Source organism: Anomaloglossus baeobatrachus, chromosome 8 (assembly GCF_048569485.1).
Source record: "Anomaloglossus baeobatrachus isolate aAnoBae1 chromosome 8, aAnoBae1.hap1, whole genome shotgun sequence".
Taxonomy (NCBI): Eukaryota; Metazoa; Chordata; class Amphibia; order Anura; family Aromobatidae; genus Anomaloglossus; species Anomaloglossus baeobatrachus.
Window position 1 is genome coordinate 85,676,633 of NC_134360.1, and position 18,556 is coordinate 85,695,188.

General features: G+C 47.5%; 1 protein-coding gene across 2 annotated transcripts in view; it reads right to left on the reverse strand.

Moving 5' to 3' along the window:
• The window catches only part of CAPN9 (calpain 9), a 378,590-nt gene that overhangs the window by 171,767 nt on the left and 188,267 nt on the right, over positions 1 to 18,556 (reverse strand). The window lies entirely within an intron of this gene.

The window sequence follows — 18,556 nt, forward strand, 5'->3', positions numbered from 1 at the left end:
CCACCATGTGCAATCACGGAGTACGGATCACGCACCATAGATTGCACATGGACTACCCATGTGTGCCGTGAATCACATACATGGAGTGACATATGCGTGTTTAACATTTAACATCGATGCCCCAGGTGAAATTCAAAGTGGGCCCCCAATCATGAAACAGTCAAACAACAATTCACATGAGCATATAAAAAAATCATTAACAGTTTCATCTAGACATGTGGGACATTTTTTTCTCATATGTGTGCAATCCATTTTTTTACTGTAGCAGTTTTTAGTGATTTAAAGGAGGACTATTTACAGTTTCCTATGTTACAGAATTGCAATGTATCTGTAAAAATCAGATACTATGCTGTGGCATCCATTTTTTTCATGCACTCATAGATTTGAATGGATAAGTCTTATCCAATTTACAGTAGAAACTAGAGCCAGCTGCAATTTTTTTCCCCACACACAAATTCAATCAGTAGAAAAAAAATAAAAAATAAAAATCACTCATCTGCATTGCCCCATTGAATAATATTGTGTGAATCCCAAACCCTAATGAAAGAATAGAAAACATTAGCACAATACCTTCTTTTTGTATATCCTACATCACAAACAGCAGAATAAAAAGACTCGCAGCACGCCCAATAGTGTGATCAGGTGCGTATCTGTTCATAATGCATAATATAAGAAAAATGCTTTATATTAGTCTTTTATTAGTTTGCCATTACAGTGTGCGACTCTTTTTCTATTACTTATATTATGCATTGTGAACAGATACGCACCTGTTCACACTATTGGTAGTGCTGCTAGTCTTCTCTCTTTTTGTATATATAGGAGTGATATCCTTTAGACAGGCCTTGCACCCCATCCTTGACGTGGCTGCTGGGCAGGTATTGCAACGGCCATTCTAATATGCCAAACACCTCTAAATGTTTTTATATTAGTTTTTTATTAGTTTGCCATTACAGTGTGCGACTGTTTTTCTCTTAGTTATATAGATAGAACAGAATAGAATAGAAAAGAAAAGAATAAACTAGGATAGGATAGAATAGGGTAATTCATAGATAGGCAGAATAGATCAAGGCAGTGATGTCAGGACTCAAGAGTTCAGATGAGTTTGTTGCCAGCGGCAAAGAACTCATCTAAACCAATGACGTCAACGCACATCACTGACTCCAATGACCATGGCTGTTCTCGTGTTAAGTATCGAGAGAACTGTAAAATGTGGTGACATCGCGGGCTCTCACAATACCTAGTACAAGAACGGCTGTGGTCATTGAAGTCATTGATGCACACTGACATCATGGGTTAAGCTGAGTTCATTGTCACCTGCAACAAACTTATGTGAACTCATGATGTCAATTCCTTGGCGGCTCACACACTGTTGTGGACCGGAGGTCATCTCAGCTCACTCCAGTTGATGTCACACAGCAGTGCGTGATCCTGCAGTGAATGCTAAAGGTTGACGTTCTGATCTTCATTAACTAGGACAGCGAGTATGAGATTGTCGTGGGACTCCCTTACTGGATTACATCAGATGTGGATTGGAGATTTGACAGGGAAATAAATTGGTGAATGAGGGTGTCTCTTGTTTTACTTTCTTTACTAATTTTCTCTTTGTACCTTTCAGGTTCACTTTTGGGGAACAACGTGGGACGTCAATATGGACTACGTCAAAACTTTTTTGGGATTTTTTTTAAAATGTATTGGTGAATGAGGACTTGCGTTGAGTTTTTTTTTGGCCAAATTTTTTTTCTTCTTTTAACTACAACTGAAATTAGTAATGGGGGTGTCTGCTAGACATCCACACATTACCAATTCCAGGGCTTGATAGCAGCTGGCAATTCACAGCTGGATTAAACTTCATATATTACCTCATTTGCGAACACCCAAGGGCAATGGAAAGAGCAGAGTACAGCACATGAATTGGTGCATCTAATGGATGTGCCACTTCTGAGGTGGCTGTGGGTTGCTGTTGTTAGGCTGGGAAGTGCAAAATAACCATGGCCCTTGCCACCCTAAGGCTACATGCGCACGCTGCATCTTTTTGTGTTCACAAACTGCAGCCAAAACTGCAGCCAAAACTGCAGCCAAAATGCAGCCAAAACTGCACCTTGTCAGAGAGAGCCTGGAAATGTCACAAAAAACGCATGTAATTTTAGGTGCGTTTTTGGTGCGTTTTTCACACCCTGCGTTTTTGCTGCGTTTTTGTGACAAATGTTGACAAAAACGCAGGAAGAATGAACATGCTGCATTTTATTTGTCACAAACTTTTGACAAATAAAACGCTGACAAATAAACTGCAACGTGCGCATGACAAATCTGACTTCTCATAGACTTTGCTGGGAAGTCAAATGTCAGAAAGTTCTGACAACAAAACTGCAGCCAAAAAAGCAGCAAAAAAGCAGGAAAAAAAGCAGCGTACGCATGTAGCCTTATAATATCAGCCTGCAGTTGTCTGCTGTCCTTTTACTGGTTGTTGAAAACTGGGGGGGACCCCACACCATTTTTTTTTTAATTGTTGATTCCAATATTTTAGTCTTGGGATCCCCTCTATTTTGGATAACCAGCCAAGGTACAGCTGACAGCTGAGGGTTACAGCCCGCAGCTACAGCTGTACCCATACCTCCCAACCGTCCCGGATACAGCGGGACAGTCCCTCTTCTGAGCCTTTGATCCCGGGTCCCGCCCGTGAGGCTGTTTATCCCGGGCTCCACCCACCCACTGTAGCCCCGCCTCGCTGTTTCTCCCTTCTATTCATTACAGAGCCGACCGCGCACCTACTCCTGTGACTGCTGCTGAGGTATGAATCACCCCCTGCAGCAGAGCGACCCCTCCCTGCAGCAGAGCGATCCCCCCTCCCCCAGAGCCGACCCCCCCAGTCCCGGAGCCTGCGTTTCCCTGCAGCTGTTCTCTGACTCCCCGTGTGCGGCTTCTCACTGCTGCAGACACACGGGGAGTCAGGAAGCTGAGGAGACCGTGCAATCAGCGCTTCTCTCTCCTGCAGATAGCACTGGCCAGTAATAACCTATGCAGAGTGACATCTGCAGGCTTCTATTAGCTTACCGATCAGTGGTCTCCTGCCTGTGGAGCAGAGCTGCTGGGTCCTAGCTTCCCAACAACTTCAGCTCTGCTTTATCCTGGCTCCCCTACCAGTTAAAGGGAACATGTCAGCAGAAATTTCACAATAAAAGTAATAGATTCCCCTCTCCAGCTCCTGGGCTGCTTCTAGAAAGGTTCCTGTTGTTATTGTGCCCCCTTTGAGACCTACAAAAATACTTTATGAAGTCTTACCTTTTTGTATGCAAATGTGTTTTTATGGTCACGGGGGCGGGCTGTCTGGCGTCCGTTATTCCCCCTCCTGCCGCTTTACGCAGTCCCCCATTGCTCATTTACATACACAAGAACGCCTTCCTCATGTAACTGTCCTCCCGAAGATTTGCGCATGTGAACGCTTTTTCAGGTGATTGCGCAGGCACGAGATTATGGGCGGCACTGTGATTGTCATCAACAGCGTTAACCAAGTACCCGCCCATAATCTCGTGCCCGCACTTTTCCCTCTGACTCCACCGTTATGCGCAAGTGCTGGCCATATGAACCATGTTACCTATTACCGCTTGCACGAGATTATGGGCGGGTACTTGGATGACTTTGCTGATGACAATCACAGCGCCGCCCATAATCTCGCGCCCACGGTAATAGGTAACATGGTTCATATGGACAGTGCTTGCGCATAACGGTGGAGGCAGAGTGAGAAGCGCGGGCACGAGATTATGGGCAGGTACTTGGATGACGCTGCTGATGACAATCACAGCGCCGCCCATAATCTCGCGCCCATGGTAATAGGTAACGTGGTTCATATGGCCAGTGCTTGCGCATAACGGTGGAGGCAGAGTGAGAAGCGCGGGCACGAGATTATGGGCAGGTACTTGGATGACGCTGCTGATGACAATCACAGCGCCGCCCATAATCTCGCGCCCATGGTAATAGGTAACGTGGTTCATATGGCCAGTGCTTGCGCATAACGGTGGAGGCAGAGTGAGAAGCGCGGGCACGAGATTATGGGCAGGTACTTGGATGACGCTGCTGATGACAATCACAGCGCCGCCCATAATCTCGCGCCCATGGTAATAGGTAACGTGGTTCATATGGCCAGTGCTTGCGCATAACAGTGGAGGCAGAGTGAGAAGCGCGGGCACAAGATTATGGGTGGGTACTTGGATGACGCTGCTGATGACAATCACAGCGCCGCCCATAATCTCGCGCCTGCGCAATCACCTCAAAAGCGTTCACACTTTGCACAGTGCTCAGTCCCGCGAGAGTGGCACTGGGCATGCACAAAACTTCAGGAGGACAGTTACATGAGGAAGGCGTCCTCATGTATGGAAATGAGCAATGGGGGACGGCGTACAGCGGCAGGAGGGGGAATAACGGACGCCAGGCAGCCCGCCCCCGTGACCATAAAAACAGATTTGCATACAAAAAGGTAAGACTTCATAAAGTATTTTTTTAGGTCTCAAAGTGGGCACAATAACAACAGGAACCTTTCCAGAATGCAGCCCAGGAGCTGCAGAGGGGAATCTTTTATTTTTTTTGCTAAATTTCTGGTGACAGTTTCCCTTTAAAGGGAACCTATCAGGTGCAATCTGCACTCAGAGCCAGGAGCAGTTCTGGGTGTATATTGCTAATCCCTGCCTAACCGTCCCTGTATACACTAGCATAGATAAAGGCATCTATAGAAAAAGTATTTTTAAAGAGCTTATATCTTATGCTAATTAGCGCGGGGACTAGTCCCAAGGGCGTTACTTCACTTGGCTAGTCGGCTCACATAGCGTATTAGTACTCACACAGGGGCGTAATAACATGCTAACATGCTATGCGAGCCGACTAGCCAAGTGAAGTAACGCCCTTCGGACTAGTCCCCGCGCTCATTAGCATAAGATATAAGATCTTTAAAAATATTTGTTCTTGATCTCTTTATCTATGCTAGTGTATACAGGGACGGTTAGGCAGGGATTAGCAATATGTGCCCAGAACTGCTCCTGGCTCTGAGTGCATATTGCACCTGACAGGTTCACTTTAAAGGGAACCTGTCACCAGATTTGGGGCCTATAAGCTGCGGCCACCACCAGCGGGATCTTATGTACACATTCTAACATGCTGCATACCTCCCAACCGTCCCGGATACAGCGGGACTTTCACGCTTTACGTTGTTTGTCCCGTTGCCACGGGCGGGACGGCCGGCTCCCGGGCTCCGCCCACCCACTCTCTCTCCGCCTCCCTGCTTTTCCCTCCTACCATCCTAGTAGACGTGGCATAGAGAGGAGCGCTGCCTGTGCTGCTGCTGGTACAGTAAACTAATCTCCCCAGCGCTGATTTCCCTCCCTCCCCCCTCACCCCCGGCCGGAGCCTGTCTGTGCGGTCGGCCGGCCGCCTGTCTGTGCGGTCGGCCGGCCGCCTGTCTGTGCGGTCGGCCGGCCGCCTGTCTGTGCGGTCGGCCCGCCACCTGTCTGTGCGGGCGCCCCCCTGCCGCCTGTCTGTGCGGGCGCCACCCGCCGCCTGTCTGTGCGGGCGCCCCCCGCCGCCTGTCTGTGCGGGCGCCCCCCTGCCGCCTGTCTGTGCGGGCGCCCCCCTGCCGCCTGTCTGTGCGGGCGCCCCCCTGCCGCCTGTCTGTGCGGGCGCCCCCCTGCCGCCTGTCTGTGCGGGCGCCCCCCTGCCGCCTGTCTGTGCGGGCGCCCCCCTGCCGCCTGTCTGTGCGGGCGCCCCCCGCCGCCTGTCTGTGCGGGCGGCCCGCCGCCTCATTGTGCGGGCAGCCGGCCGCCTCTCTGTGCGGGCGGCTGGCCGCCTCTCTGTGCGGGCGGCCCGCCGCCTGTCTGTGAAGGCGGCCGGCCGCCTGTCTGTGAAGGCGACCGGCCGCCTCACTGTGCGGGCGACCGGCCGCCTCACTGTGGCTGCCTGCGTGTCCGTGCTGGAGGCCCGCCGGCTGCCTGCGTGTCCGTGCTGGAGGCCCGCCGGCTGCCTGCGTGTCCGTGCTGGAGGCCCGCCGGCTGCCTGCGTGTCCGTGCTGGAGGCCCGCCGGCTGCCTGCGTGTCCGTGCTGGAGGCCCGCCGGCTGCCTGCGTGTCCGTGCTGGAGGCTTGCCGGCTGCCTGCGTGTCCGTGCTGGAGGCCCGCCGGCTGCCTGCGTGTCCGTGCTGGAGGCCCGCCGGCTGCCTGCGTGTCCGTGCTGGAGGCCCGCCGGCTGCCTGCGTGTCCGTGCTGGAGGCCCGCCGGCTGCCTGCGTGTCCGTGCTGGAGGCCCGCCGGCTGCCTGCGTGTCCGTGCTGGAGGCCCGCCGGCTGCCTGCGTGTCCGTGCTGGAGGCCCGCCGGCTGCCTGCGTGTCCGTGCTGGAGGCCCGCCGGCTGCCTGCGTGTCCGTGCTGGAGGCCCGCCGGCTGCCTGCGTGTCCGTGCTGGAGGCCCGCCGGCTGCCTGCGTGTCCGTGCTGGAGGCCCGCCGGCTGCCTGCGTGTCCGTGCTGGAGGCCCGCCGGCTGCCTGCGTGTCCGTGCTGGAGGCCCGCCGGCTGCCTGCGTGTCCGTGCTGGAGGCCCGCCGGCTGCCTGCGTGTCCGTGCTGGAGGCCCGCCGGCTGCCTGCGTGTCCGTGCTGGAGGCCCGCCGGCTGCCTGCGTGTCCGTGCTGGAGGCCCGCCGGCTGCCTGCGTGTCCGTGCTGGAGGCCCGCCGGCTGCCTGCGTGTCCGTGCTGGAGGCCCGCCGGCTGCCTGCGTGTCCGTGCTGGAGGCCCGCCGGCTGCCTGCGTGTCCGTGCTGGAGGCCCGCCGGCTGCCTGCGTGTCCGTGCTGGAGGCCCGCCGGCTGCCTGCGTGTTTGTGCTGAATGGGTGTGGATGGGGAGTGGATATGGGCGTGACTGTGAAATGGGTGTGGTTAGGGGGCGTGGCCTAAAAATTTGCCGCGGCGCGCTACGCGCGCCGCAAACTTTGTCCCTCTTTTCCTTCTTTAAAAGTTGGGAGGTATGGCTGTACCTGTCCTGCATATGAAAATTGGGGGTACCTCACTAGAGATAAGTAAACCTGTTCGATAAAGGCTCACCAATCTCAGGTTCGGTATGAGCCTGGGTGTGTTCATTTGGGCTCGGCAAACATGATTCCATCCCCCAAAATGCTCATTTACGTTCGTTTGCCAGCCCCGAACGCTGGTTGCATTTCCATAAATGTTTTCTTACTAACATTTTCTTGTTTTGTATAAGATTGCGGTGCTGTTTGATGTGGGATTATGTAAAATCAGTGCAGGAGGCGGGGAATCTGCAGGAGGAAAAGGCTTTTGGCATACGGTGTTTTTTTTCCTGAACTTTATTTGCGGATTTTCCTACAGCCAATCACGTTGCAGGAAAAATTATCAAGATGGAGACAGAAGGACTTCTGTGATTGGCTTGCTAAGTCACATATCAGTGTGAATATACATATCAGCCATTTTGCCTTGGCATCATTTTGTGAATATTGATCAATAGGGAAGGTGCTGCTGCTCGTAAATAGTGAGTTTAGGAATTTATACTAGGCAGTTTAGCTAGATAGGCCAGCAATAGTTTAGAATAGGGGACATGCACGTTCCTCCTGAGCAGTTATCTTGCGGGGTCTGCAGGACCTGGGCTTGTCAAAAACATCTCCAGTCTCTTCAAATCTTTTTTTAATTCTTTGTACTTGACGCTGAGACACATTAAAGGTGCCAGCCACCTCTGCAGTGGATCTGGTCTTCATCCTCTTGATAATCAAGGCTTTGGTCGCAGGGTGGATTTTTGGCATGTTATCAGAGGTCAAGTTGCAGTTCAAGTGAAGGTCTGGGGTGCTGGGTTTCTTTTTGTACACACCCGCTAATTAACCAATCATTTAGTGAGCACAGGTGAGGCTGTAAACTAGGATTGGGTGCATTATATGACAAGGCGACAAAACTTTTGTCTTGCCAAAATCTGACCTTTCTGTGTTCATTAAATGATCAATATTTCAGCTTTGCAGCAACTTTATTTTCATTACCTAAACCAGATTTGGGAGGGTTTCAACTTTCAAAAGAGTAATTTATAAAACCAATGGATGAATTTAAAGTCAGGTTATAAGCTTTTATTTACATAACATTGATAAGCGACAGAATGTCTGTCAGGGAATGTAGGGAGAGGTGTTGTTGTGCCACAAATCGGCACATGAAATCACAGAAATAGGGCATTGCTGGTACTTGTAGTGCATGATAAACTTTTGCCAAGCAGTGAGGCATCTAAATAGGTCTTGGCCTCAGCCTGTGTAATTTGGAGCAGGCACCAACACATTAGTAGGTATTGTTTCTTCAGTCTGTACTCACTGCATGTTGGCAATTGAAATTTAGAAAATTAAAAAAAACTGCGCTCTGGGTATAACCACGTATTATTGGCGACCTTAACCCCTTCACGACCGGCCGATTTTTCGCTTTCCGTTTTTTTTTTCGCCATTCTTTTTCTGAGAGACGTAACTTTTTTATTTTTCAGTCAATATGGTCATGTGAGGGCTCATTTTTTGCGGAACCAGCTGTACTTTTAAATGAAACCCTCAGTTTTACAATATAGTGTACTGGAAAACAGCAAAAAAATTCCAAATGCAGAAAAATTGCAAAAAAAAGTGCAATAGCACTATGGTTTTTGAGATATTTTATTCACTGTGTTCCCTATATGGTAAAACTGATGTGTGGGTATGATGCCTCAGGTCAGTGCGAGTTCGTAGACACCAAACATGTATAGGTTTACTTTTATATAAGGGGTTAAAAAAAAATCGGAAGTTTGTCCGTAAAAAGTGGCGCACGTTTTACGCCATATTCCGTGACCCGTAGCGTTCTCATTTTTTGGGATCTATGGCTCAGTGACGGCTTATTTTTTGCGTCTCGAGCTGACATTTTTAACGGTACCATGTTTGCGCAGATGCTACGTTTTGATCGCCTCTTATTGCATTTTGCGCAAAAGTTGTGGCGACAAAAAAACGTCGTTTTGGCGTTTGGAATTTTTTTGCAGCTACGCCGTATACTGATCAGATTAATTGATTTTATATTTTGATAGATCGGGCGTTTCTGAACGCGGCGATACCAAATGTGTGTATATTTATTTTTTTTTTAACCCTTTAATTTTCAATGGGGCGAATGGGGGGTGATTTGAACTTTTAGGTTTTTTTGGTTTTTTTTTAATTTTTTACAACTTTTTTTTTAACTTTTTTTTTTTATTTTACTAGTCCCCCTAGGGGGCTATTGCGATCAGCAATCCGATCGCTCTGCAGTATCTGCTGATCACAGCTACAAGGCTGTAAACAGCAGATACGCTCTCTTTCTCTTTGGCTGTGCCGCTGGCACAGCGAAAGTGAAAGCAAGTCAGGTGTAGTACAGGAGTCATCACATGACCCTGTACTACCATGACAACTATCGGGAGTCACGTGATCGCGTCACGTGACTTCCGGTATCGGGCGGTAAGTAAAATTTTACCGCGATCGCGCTTATAATGGCGCTGTCACATATTGACAGTGCCATATAAGGGGTTAAACGGCACAAGCAGATAATGATTCTGCTCGTGCCTAGCAGGCACACATCTCAGCTGTGAAAATCAGCTGAGATGTTCGTCGATCGCAGCATGATGCTGCCGGCAGACCGCGGGCAGTAAGGTTATGACCGCAGGGACGTAATTTTACGGCCCGCGGTCGTGAAGGGGTTAATAAAGATTTTAGTGCAGTATCTAAAAAGTGTTTATTACCACTTTTCTGGGTCTGCTGTAAATTTTATGTCACTGAAATAAATGTATAGGTATTGGTAGTGGTGACTGCTGAAAAATTGTCATTGAACAAAGTAAAATGGTGTTCTTCTAACTTTTCAAAATTAGTCAGTAAAATAGTATTGTAGGTAGTGGTAATTTTTCTTCTCTTCACGATATTGCCAACTCAGTCAGGAAATCAAAAAATTATCTTTTGACTCACTTGTCTGACAGGTGTGGGCATAGGGTTGAGAAACATCTGTTTGAAAGGCAACCACCTGCTCAGCCTGTCTCAAGAGAATTGAGAACAACTTAGGTTACTGGACAACCTACTACACTAGACAACCTACTACACTGGACAACCTACTACACTAGACAACCTACTACACTGGACAACCTACTACACTGGACAACCTACTACACTGGACAACCTACTACACTGGACAACCTACTACACTGGACAACCTACTACACTGGACAACCTACTACACTGGACAACCTACTACACTGGACAACCTACTACACTAGATTTGTTTGGCAGCCATACATCGATTCAGTTTTGAGATGAGGCTCATCAACATCATCAGGTGGTAGAGTGGGTTTCAAGTGCTGTATAAAACACCCTCTCCTACTCTTCCTTCACCTCCACATCCCACACAGTTCATTCCTCAGAGGTGTCACCCCTATTACTCTTGTTTGCGCCCACATCACAAATTTTCAATCAGCAAACTGACTGTGAGTAACAAAACACAGCTGAGTCTGCAGAGCTCTTCACACATTCTATCCCATGGGCATCACAGGTCCACTCCAAAGATTTCCAGACTCTTGAGAAGGAAACCATCTGCAACATTGGCCAAAATATTTGTGATTTGGAACCTGGCCTGGATGAAGTAGGGTCCCAGCAGGATCCCAACCCTCATCAACTGATGTTAAACTCCAGGAATGGAGGTGATGTTGAGAGTCAGATACATGAGGCACATATGTACTGTGCAGTAATGTCAGGTCAGGAAGAGGAGGGGGACAACATAGAGCTTGATCACAAAGTTTTAGATCCCACTTGGTGTGAATCCAAAGGCACGAAGCTGAGTAGCTCGGCAGATGACGAGGAGGAAGGCGAAGATGTTACAGTGGCAATTCCCGCACAAAGACGTAGTGATGCAACCATGAGAAGCACTGCATCCTCAGCCACAAATCTAGCTGTGGCAAGCAGCAATTGCAGGTCTGCAATTTGCATGAAGGTTTGCCTAGCCTGGGCTATGTTTGAGATTGCAAAAGATGACCCAACTTCTGTTATCTGCCAGTGTACCGCCCCTCCGCCGAGCCGCTCAGATCCGTGCTCTTGTACTGCAGGTGGTGGTTCGAGCCTCTCACGGACCCGGGGGCACAACACCGTCCCCGGGTGCCTAGTCAACGGCAGCGGTGGTATCCATCCATTCACCACAACCCGTGGGTGGCGTCACGAACTTAAATCTCCTACAAACCACCGCGGCTCCGGCCGTGGATCTCCCCACCGAAGTCCCTACATGTAGCACCAACTCCCTTTCAGAGCGACGTGACCCCCGGGTCCGTGGAGAGCTCGAGCCACCCACCGACGAGCACGAATTCGAGCGGCTCGGCAGCCGGCCGAGCCCCGGGGAGGTACAATTGCATGCACCAGCAGAGCAGACCAGAAGTCTGACATATACTGAACGACTAGAGAGGATGGTGCTGGATTATTCAGAGCTCAATATGGATACAATATGGAGGGGATTGGACCCATTTGCATTTTGGTCTTCAAAAATGGAAGAGTAGCCTGAGCTCGACAATCATGCCTTGTAAGTTTTGGCCTGCCTCGCAGCCAGCGTTCTTTCAGTATGTGTCTTTAGCACTGCTAGTGTCACGGGCGGGGAGGACGCCACTGCTCTGCGCTCGCTAACACTCGGGTCCGGCGCTGCTGCGATGGCTGCTCGGTGGCTCGAGCGGTGGGCCGGATCCGGGGACTCGAGCGGCGCTCCTCGCCCGTGAGTGAAAGGGGTGGTTGGTTTGGGGGATTTAGTCCGTGACGCCACCCATGGGTCGTGGTGAAGATGGGCACCACCGCTGCTGGTGACGGGGATCCCGGGAGCGATGGTAAGGAGCAGCTGGGATGTTGTTTTCCCCCTCCGTGGGTAGGGGTTGGTGGTCCCGGGCCCGATGAAGTGACGGGGAGGCAGGGTCGGTGAGGTGCAGGGTTGCAGGGACAGCGCGGCGCGGTGCCGGATGACACGGGTGTACTCACTCAGCAAGAAAGGTACAAAGTCCTCGGTAAACCAAACGGCTGGATGGACGGGTCCCGCAGCCGGCTGCAGTGCTTCTCCCCGGACAGGTGATGGCGGCTGTCTTTCCCTGCACCTTAATGTTCTCTTTCTGACTACTATGGATTCCCAACGGTAGTCCGCTCCCCGGTGTATGGGTACCAGAGGAGCCCGTTTGCCCACAGACGCTGGCCCTTGGGTCTCTAGCCTTAGGCGGTAGCTGTATACCCTCACGGTGTGGGCTGTTGCCTTCAATCGGGACCTTTGCTGTTGTGAAACCCCTGGGGTTCCAGTCACATTCGGATCTGACTATTGTCGGCGGCTCCAAGCCTGGTCAGGGTCCGATGGCCCTGCCTGTGTGTGCTGGCTTCACTTCGCTCCCCGGTCGGTACCGGTGGGCCGTCGCCCGTCCCCGCTCCTACGGTTCCGCGTTGCTCCACCACTCCTGCAGACGGCCACCACCGTCTGCCAACCTTGCTGTTAGTGCCTGGGCCACAAACCCAGACACCCAAGTGTTTACTCCTCTCACTTCACACTCCTACACTGTTCTCTGACTGTTCTCTCACTTTTCCCGCCCTCAGGCCTGTGAACTCCTCGGTAGGTGGAGCCAACCGCTTAGCTCCGCCCCACCTGGTGTGGACATCAGACACTGGAGGGAGGCAACAAGGATTTTGTGTTTGGCTGGTGTCCCTGTCTAATAGGGGTGGGGGTGTTTGGATGTTATCTGTGACGACCTGGCTAGGCCAGGGCGCCACACTAGCACTGTATGACAGTTAAGCGCAGCCATCTGTCCCCTTAAAAGCGTAGACCACCTAACATTCATAAAGATCAACAAGCCTAGATGTCTAGTGACTTTGCTACTCCTATCCCAGGCTGTGCAGATTAGGCGATGGTGTAGTGCCAGGCTTCAGGCCTATGCCTGTCTCTCAAGTATCTGGTGACCCAATGCTGTTTAGGCCTTGTTCCAGTGCCGGTCCCTTGCAGCCATGTTGCTTTGTTGGTCTATCAGTATTGTGGCCAGTTGGGGCCACTTTTCCGGTCTCCCCTTAATTTTTGGAAATGGGGAGACCTGGCACTCAGGTATGTCTGGATTTTTATAATTGACATGTCATACCACAGCCTGTGTGTTGCCTGGACCATAAGTCCCTGATGTTTTAAAGACCTATGGGGAGGGGGCAATTGATGGTTTTAAACTGCTGTTTTGGAAGCCAGAGACTAAAAGATGTGTCTCCAAACGTTGTGGAGAGGTTACTGCCAGTTTTCTCTTTCCACATCTACTATAGAATTAATATGTCATCAGGAATATGCAGCTGTTCCTCTCTCGTTACTTTGGTGAGTGAGTTTGATAAATGGCTGGCTCCACTAAACCGACAATAATGATGAAAATAATAATAATTAATAATAATAATCTACACACTGCATGTTGGCAATTGTTATTACCTTAAGAACAATTTAAAACACAGCTCTGGTTACAGCCATATATTATTGTTGCTGTTAAAATAAATGGTAGAGAGGTGTACACACTCCACGTTAGCCTTTAGAAAAATTAAAAAATAAACGCTCTAGTTCTAGCCACGTATTATTCGTGGTGTTTAAAAAATTTTTTAGGGCAGTCTGTACACACTGCATGTTGGTAGTTGTTATTGCCTTTAGAAGAATTCAAAAACACCGGCTGGTTATAGCCACGTATTATTGGTAGTCTTTAAAAAATTGGTAGTGCCGTATCTACACACTGCATCTTGCCAATTTAAATTTCCGTTAGAAAATTTTTAAAACAATGCTCTGTGTATAACTGTAATGTGGCCTGGGGCGGTATTCATGGGTGAGGGTTGCAGTGCTCAGCCCGCCCCGGTACGCTACAGACACAGGTGGCAGAGTACTCCAAAATGGGTCTCCAAATGTTCTGGAGAGGTTACTGCCACAGGTTCACTAATGAATATCTTTTTTTTCCCCAAAGAAAAAAAATACGGCTTATGTATTTGGAAGCCCATAACTCCCTGTTGTTTGAAAGCCCTATGGGGATTGGGCAATTGATGCTACTAGACTGTGATTGTTAAAGGCAGAGACTAGGAAAGGGGTATCGAAAGACTGGGGAGAGGTTACTGCTAGTGCTCTGGCCTGGCACATGCTAACCAATGCACATGTTGATTTATAGATATATATATATATATATATATATATATATATATATATATATATATATAAAATATATTATGGCACCCCAGTGGTTCTGGGAGTCACAGCAGCGTTGCTCTCCTCACAGGAGGCGATGCTATGCTTGGAAGCAAGGAGGAGGTCTCCCATGCTATGTAGACTAGCATTCAACTCTCCATAATGTCAAACCAGTAGGGAGAGCTCATAACCCTGAACAGGTAGAGGGTGAAATGCTGCAACAAATTGAAAAGGCAGCTAATAATAATAATCGGGTTCTTATTATTGGGGATTTCAACTATCCAGACATTCAGTAGGACATAGAATCTTCTGGTTGTGCTAAAAGCTGTAAGTTCTTATCCACAATTCAAGACAATTTCCTCTCTCAGATGGTCGATGAACCGGCCAGGGGAGATAATTTTCTAGATCTGGTCCTGTCAAATAGACCGGATACAATTTCAGATCTACAGGTCCGGGAGCACTTGGGCACCAGGAATCATAATATGATAAGCTTCCACGTAATATTCAATAGAACATTTCAAAGGGGAAATGCTAAAACCTAGAATTTTAGGAAAGCTGATTTTAATAAATTAAGGGAAGGGCTTAAATGTGTAGAATGGGACAATGTTCTGGTAATTGGAGATACGGAACATAAATGGGGTAAGTTTAAGGATATACTGCTAGAGTCCTGTAAAAAACTTATACCCTCTGGTAATAAAATGTCCAGGAATAAAAATAAACCACTTTGGATAAATAAGACTGTACAAAGTATAATAAAACAAAAACAAAGGGCATTTAAAATCTTAAAAGGCTAAGAATACAGAAATAGCATTTCAGGAGAATAAAGAAATCAATAGGAAATGCAAAAAAGAAATCAAGCAAGCAAAATTAGCTACTGAAACAAAAATCGCCAATGATAAATCCCAAAATCTTTTATAAATACATTAATGGCAAAAGGAAAATAAAGGCTAGTATCGGCCTCTTAAAATATAATAACAAGTTAGTTATAGAGGACAAACAAAAGACTGAGATATTAAACAGGCACTTCTCATCCGTATTCACCAAGGAACAGACTGTTCCAGGGATCATTCAACAAGTGAAAAATGAGTGAAAAAGGTGAAAAAAAGTTCACTACCCGATATAATTAATTTAACACAAGATGAAATACGCCTGTGTCTGAGTAAATTAAACATTGACAAATCCCCCTGGCCAGATGGCATTCATCCACGAATATTGAGGGAATTGATCTCCGTAATCGACAGACTGCTGTATCTCATCTTTTTAGACTCGCTTTTAACAGGGTTGGTGCCTCAGGATTGGAGGATTGCTTATGTGGTACCGATATTTAAGAAAGGTAAGAGGGTAGATCCAGGCAACTACCGTCCAGTAAGCCTGACATCAGTAGTATGCAAAGTTTTTGAGGGCATTTTAAGGGATGACATGCAAAAATATATTGCAGACAATAATAAAATAACTGACAGACAGCATGGATTCATGAAAGATAAGTCATGTCTAACCAACCTGTTGGGGTTCTATGAGGGGGTAAGTGCAAACCTGGATATTGGTACTGCAGCTGATGTGATTTCTTTGGACTTTACAAAGGCATTTGATACTGTACCACATAATAGCCTTATACTAAAGCTCCAGAAGCAAGGACTAGGGGAAACCATATGCAACTGGGTAACGAATTTGCTAAAAGATAGGAAACAAAGAGTAGTCATAAATGGTACATTCTCTAAATGGGCTATAGTCAGCAGTGGGGTGCCGCAGGGATCTGTGCTAGGACCGGTTCTTTTTAATCTCTTTATTAATGACCTTGTGTATGGGATTGATAGTAAAGTGTCAGTCTTTGCTGATGACACCAAACTATGTAGGATATTAAAAACTGACCTTGATAGTACAGTATTACAAAAAGATCTGGATAAGATGTCAGAATGGGCAGATACTTGGCAAATGAGATTTAATGTTGATAAATGTAAAATAATGCACCTAGGACGGAGTAATCCTATAACTACGTATACATTAAATGGAAGTAAACTCGGGACTACAGAACAGGAGAAGGACTTGGGTATTCTTATTACAAATAAGCTGAGCAGCAGCTCTCAATGTCAAGCAGCAGCTGCTAAAGCAAACAAGATTTTAGGGTGCATAAAAAGAGAGATTAGATCCAGTGATCTCAACGTATTTGTACCCCTCTATAAATAAATTGTAAGGCCACATCTGGAATATGGGATCCAGTTTTGGGCTCCACATTTTAAAAAGGACATTCAGAAATTAGAGTCAGTTCAAAGGCGGCTAACTAGACTACCACAAGGAACGGAAGGCCTCCCATATGATGACAGGTTGAAAAAGATGTCTCAGAGGAGATCTCATTTATATGTATAAATACATCTGTGGTCAATATAAAGGACTGGAGCATGACTTATTTCTTCCAAAGACAATACTAAGGACCAGGGGGCATACACTGCGAGTGGAAGAAAAGCGATTCTGGCAGCTAAATAGGAAAGGGTTCTTTACAGTTAGAGCAGTCAGACTGTGGAATGCCCTACCACAAGAGGAAGTAATGGCAGATACTATAACAGCTTTTAAAAAAGGGCTGGATGATTTCCTCAGTACACACAACATTGTTATAAGTGACTTAGGGGCAAAATGTAGAATTGGTGGAGGAAGGTTGAACTAGATGGACCTAGGTCTTTTTTCAACCTAAGTAACTATAACTATGTAACCCGTTTTGAGGGGAGCTTCCCTGTGCATACTGGCCTGGAGGAGGGGTTACACACACACACACACACACACACACACACACACTGAGACAGAAAGTGAAACCAAACAGATTGTTCTTGTCTTGGGAATCTAAGGATACTGAGATACCTATTCCCAGGTAGGGAAATAGTAGCAGATGAAGAGTGCACTATCACCGTACAGCAGGAAAGCCAACTCTCATCAGGGCAGGAAGTACCCCCATCATTTGATGCAGTGATAAATATTCTGCAAAGCTCCAGTAAAAAGGTGAAAGCTCCCTGTCCTGTCTCTAGCTGAATTATTCTCTGCTGCACCATCCCTACCTCAACATCCCCCAGGACACAGCCCTAGTTGAGGAGGCGAGAGGACAACCCTCTGGTACTGCGCATCAGGACCTAACTCCTGAGGAACTCCAGCAGTGCCCGGCCATACCAAAGCTGAACATCCCAAGTGGCATTACAAACTCTTTATTTATTTTATTTATTTTATTTTTTCTATCCCCCTTTTGAATATTATTTTAAAACCTCCATTACAAAAGCCTGTTGCTTGCGCCTGTGGTATGGCTACATCGCCACTCGGACCCACCACCGTGACATCAGAGATCTACCGGGGGCGGCATATGATCAAGGACCGGTTTTACCTCCATAGGCAGGGCAGTGCGATGGGCTGGCCTGTGCCCCATCGCATGTAAACCTGTTTCTCAGATTATGGGAGAGGCAGTTTTTTGCGACTGGTCACATGCCTCAGATCAGAGGCTGAGCTGGTACTTTTACATCGATGATGTCCTGCTTATCTGGCAACTTACTACTTTAGAATTGGCTCAATTTATGCATGCTCTCAATGAGAACGCCTTCAATCTTCATTTCACATACAAATTTCATGATTTTAGCATTCATTTTGTAGACATACAGTTGTACATTGGGGAGGATAGACCTATACAAACATATGTTTTCTGTAAGGAAACAGCAGTTAATTCTTTACCACATGCCTCCTCAGCGCACATTCATCTGGTCATTTGGGCCGTCCCTATTGGACAATTCTTGAGGACTAGAAATTTGAGCTATAATCCTCGAATCTTAAAGAAAGATTCAAATGTAGAGGGTATAGAGGCAGTAAATTATTAAATTATTAAAGGCTATTTACATTCAAGGCCACATCAAGGGAATATATTTTGATGAAACCAATGAACATGAAAAATAACCAAAAAGATCATGTCATCAGCTTTATTTCTACCTTAAATTGCCACTGGCATAGAATTTCCTCCAGTATTAAGAAACATTGGCCAGTATTATTTAGTAATGCTACATTGGTAACACATCTCCGTATAGTACCAAAGATGATACCAAGGAGAGGGCAAAATTTGACAGACTTGTTGGTAAAAAGCCACTATTTGGCAAAAAAATACAATCTTTGATGTCCCAAATGGGGAGACATGGTTCTTTCCCTTGCGGAAAGTGCATAGTTTGTCCCAGTATTATGAAACCTATTTGTTTTCCTTTTCTGATGGTCAGAAACCGTTCCAAATTTGTGTGTATATTTCATGTAATAGGACACATGTCATACTACACCATTTGTCCATGTGCAGACATTCAGGTCTCACTTCTCAAGAGCTAAAAACCAGTAAACCAGTACACGTGAGCATGTCAAAGACATCTTCACAGCA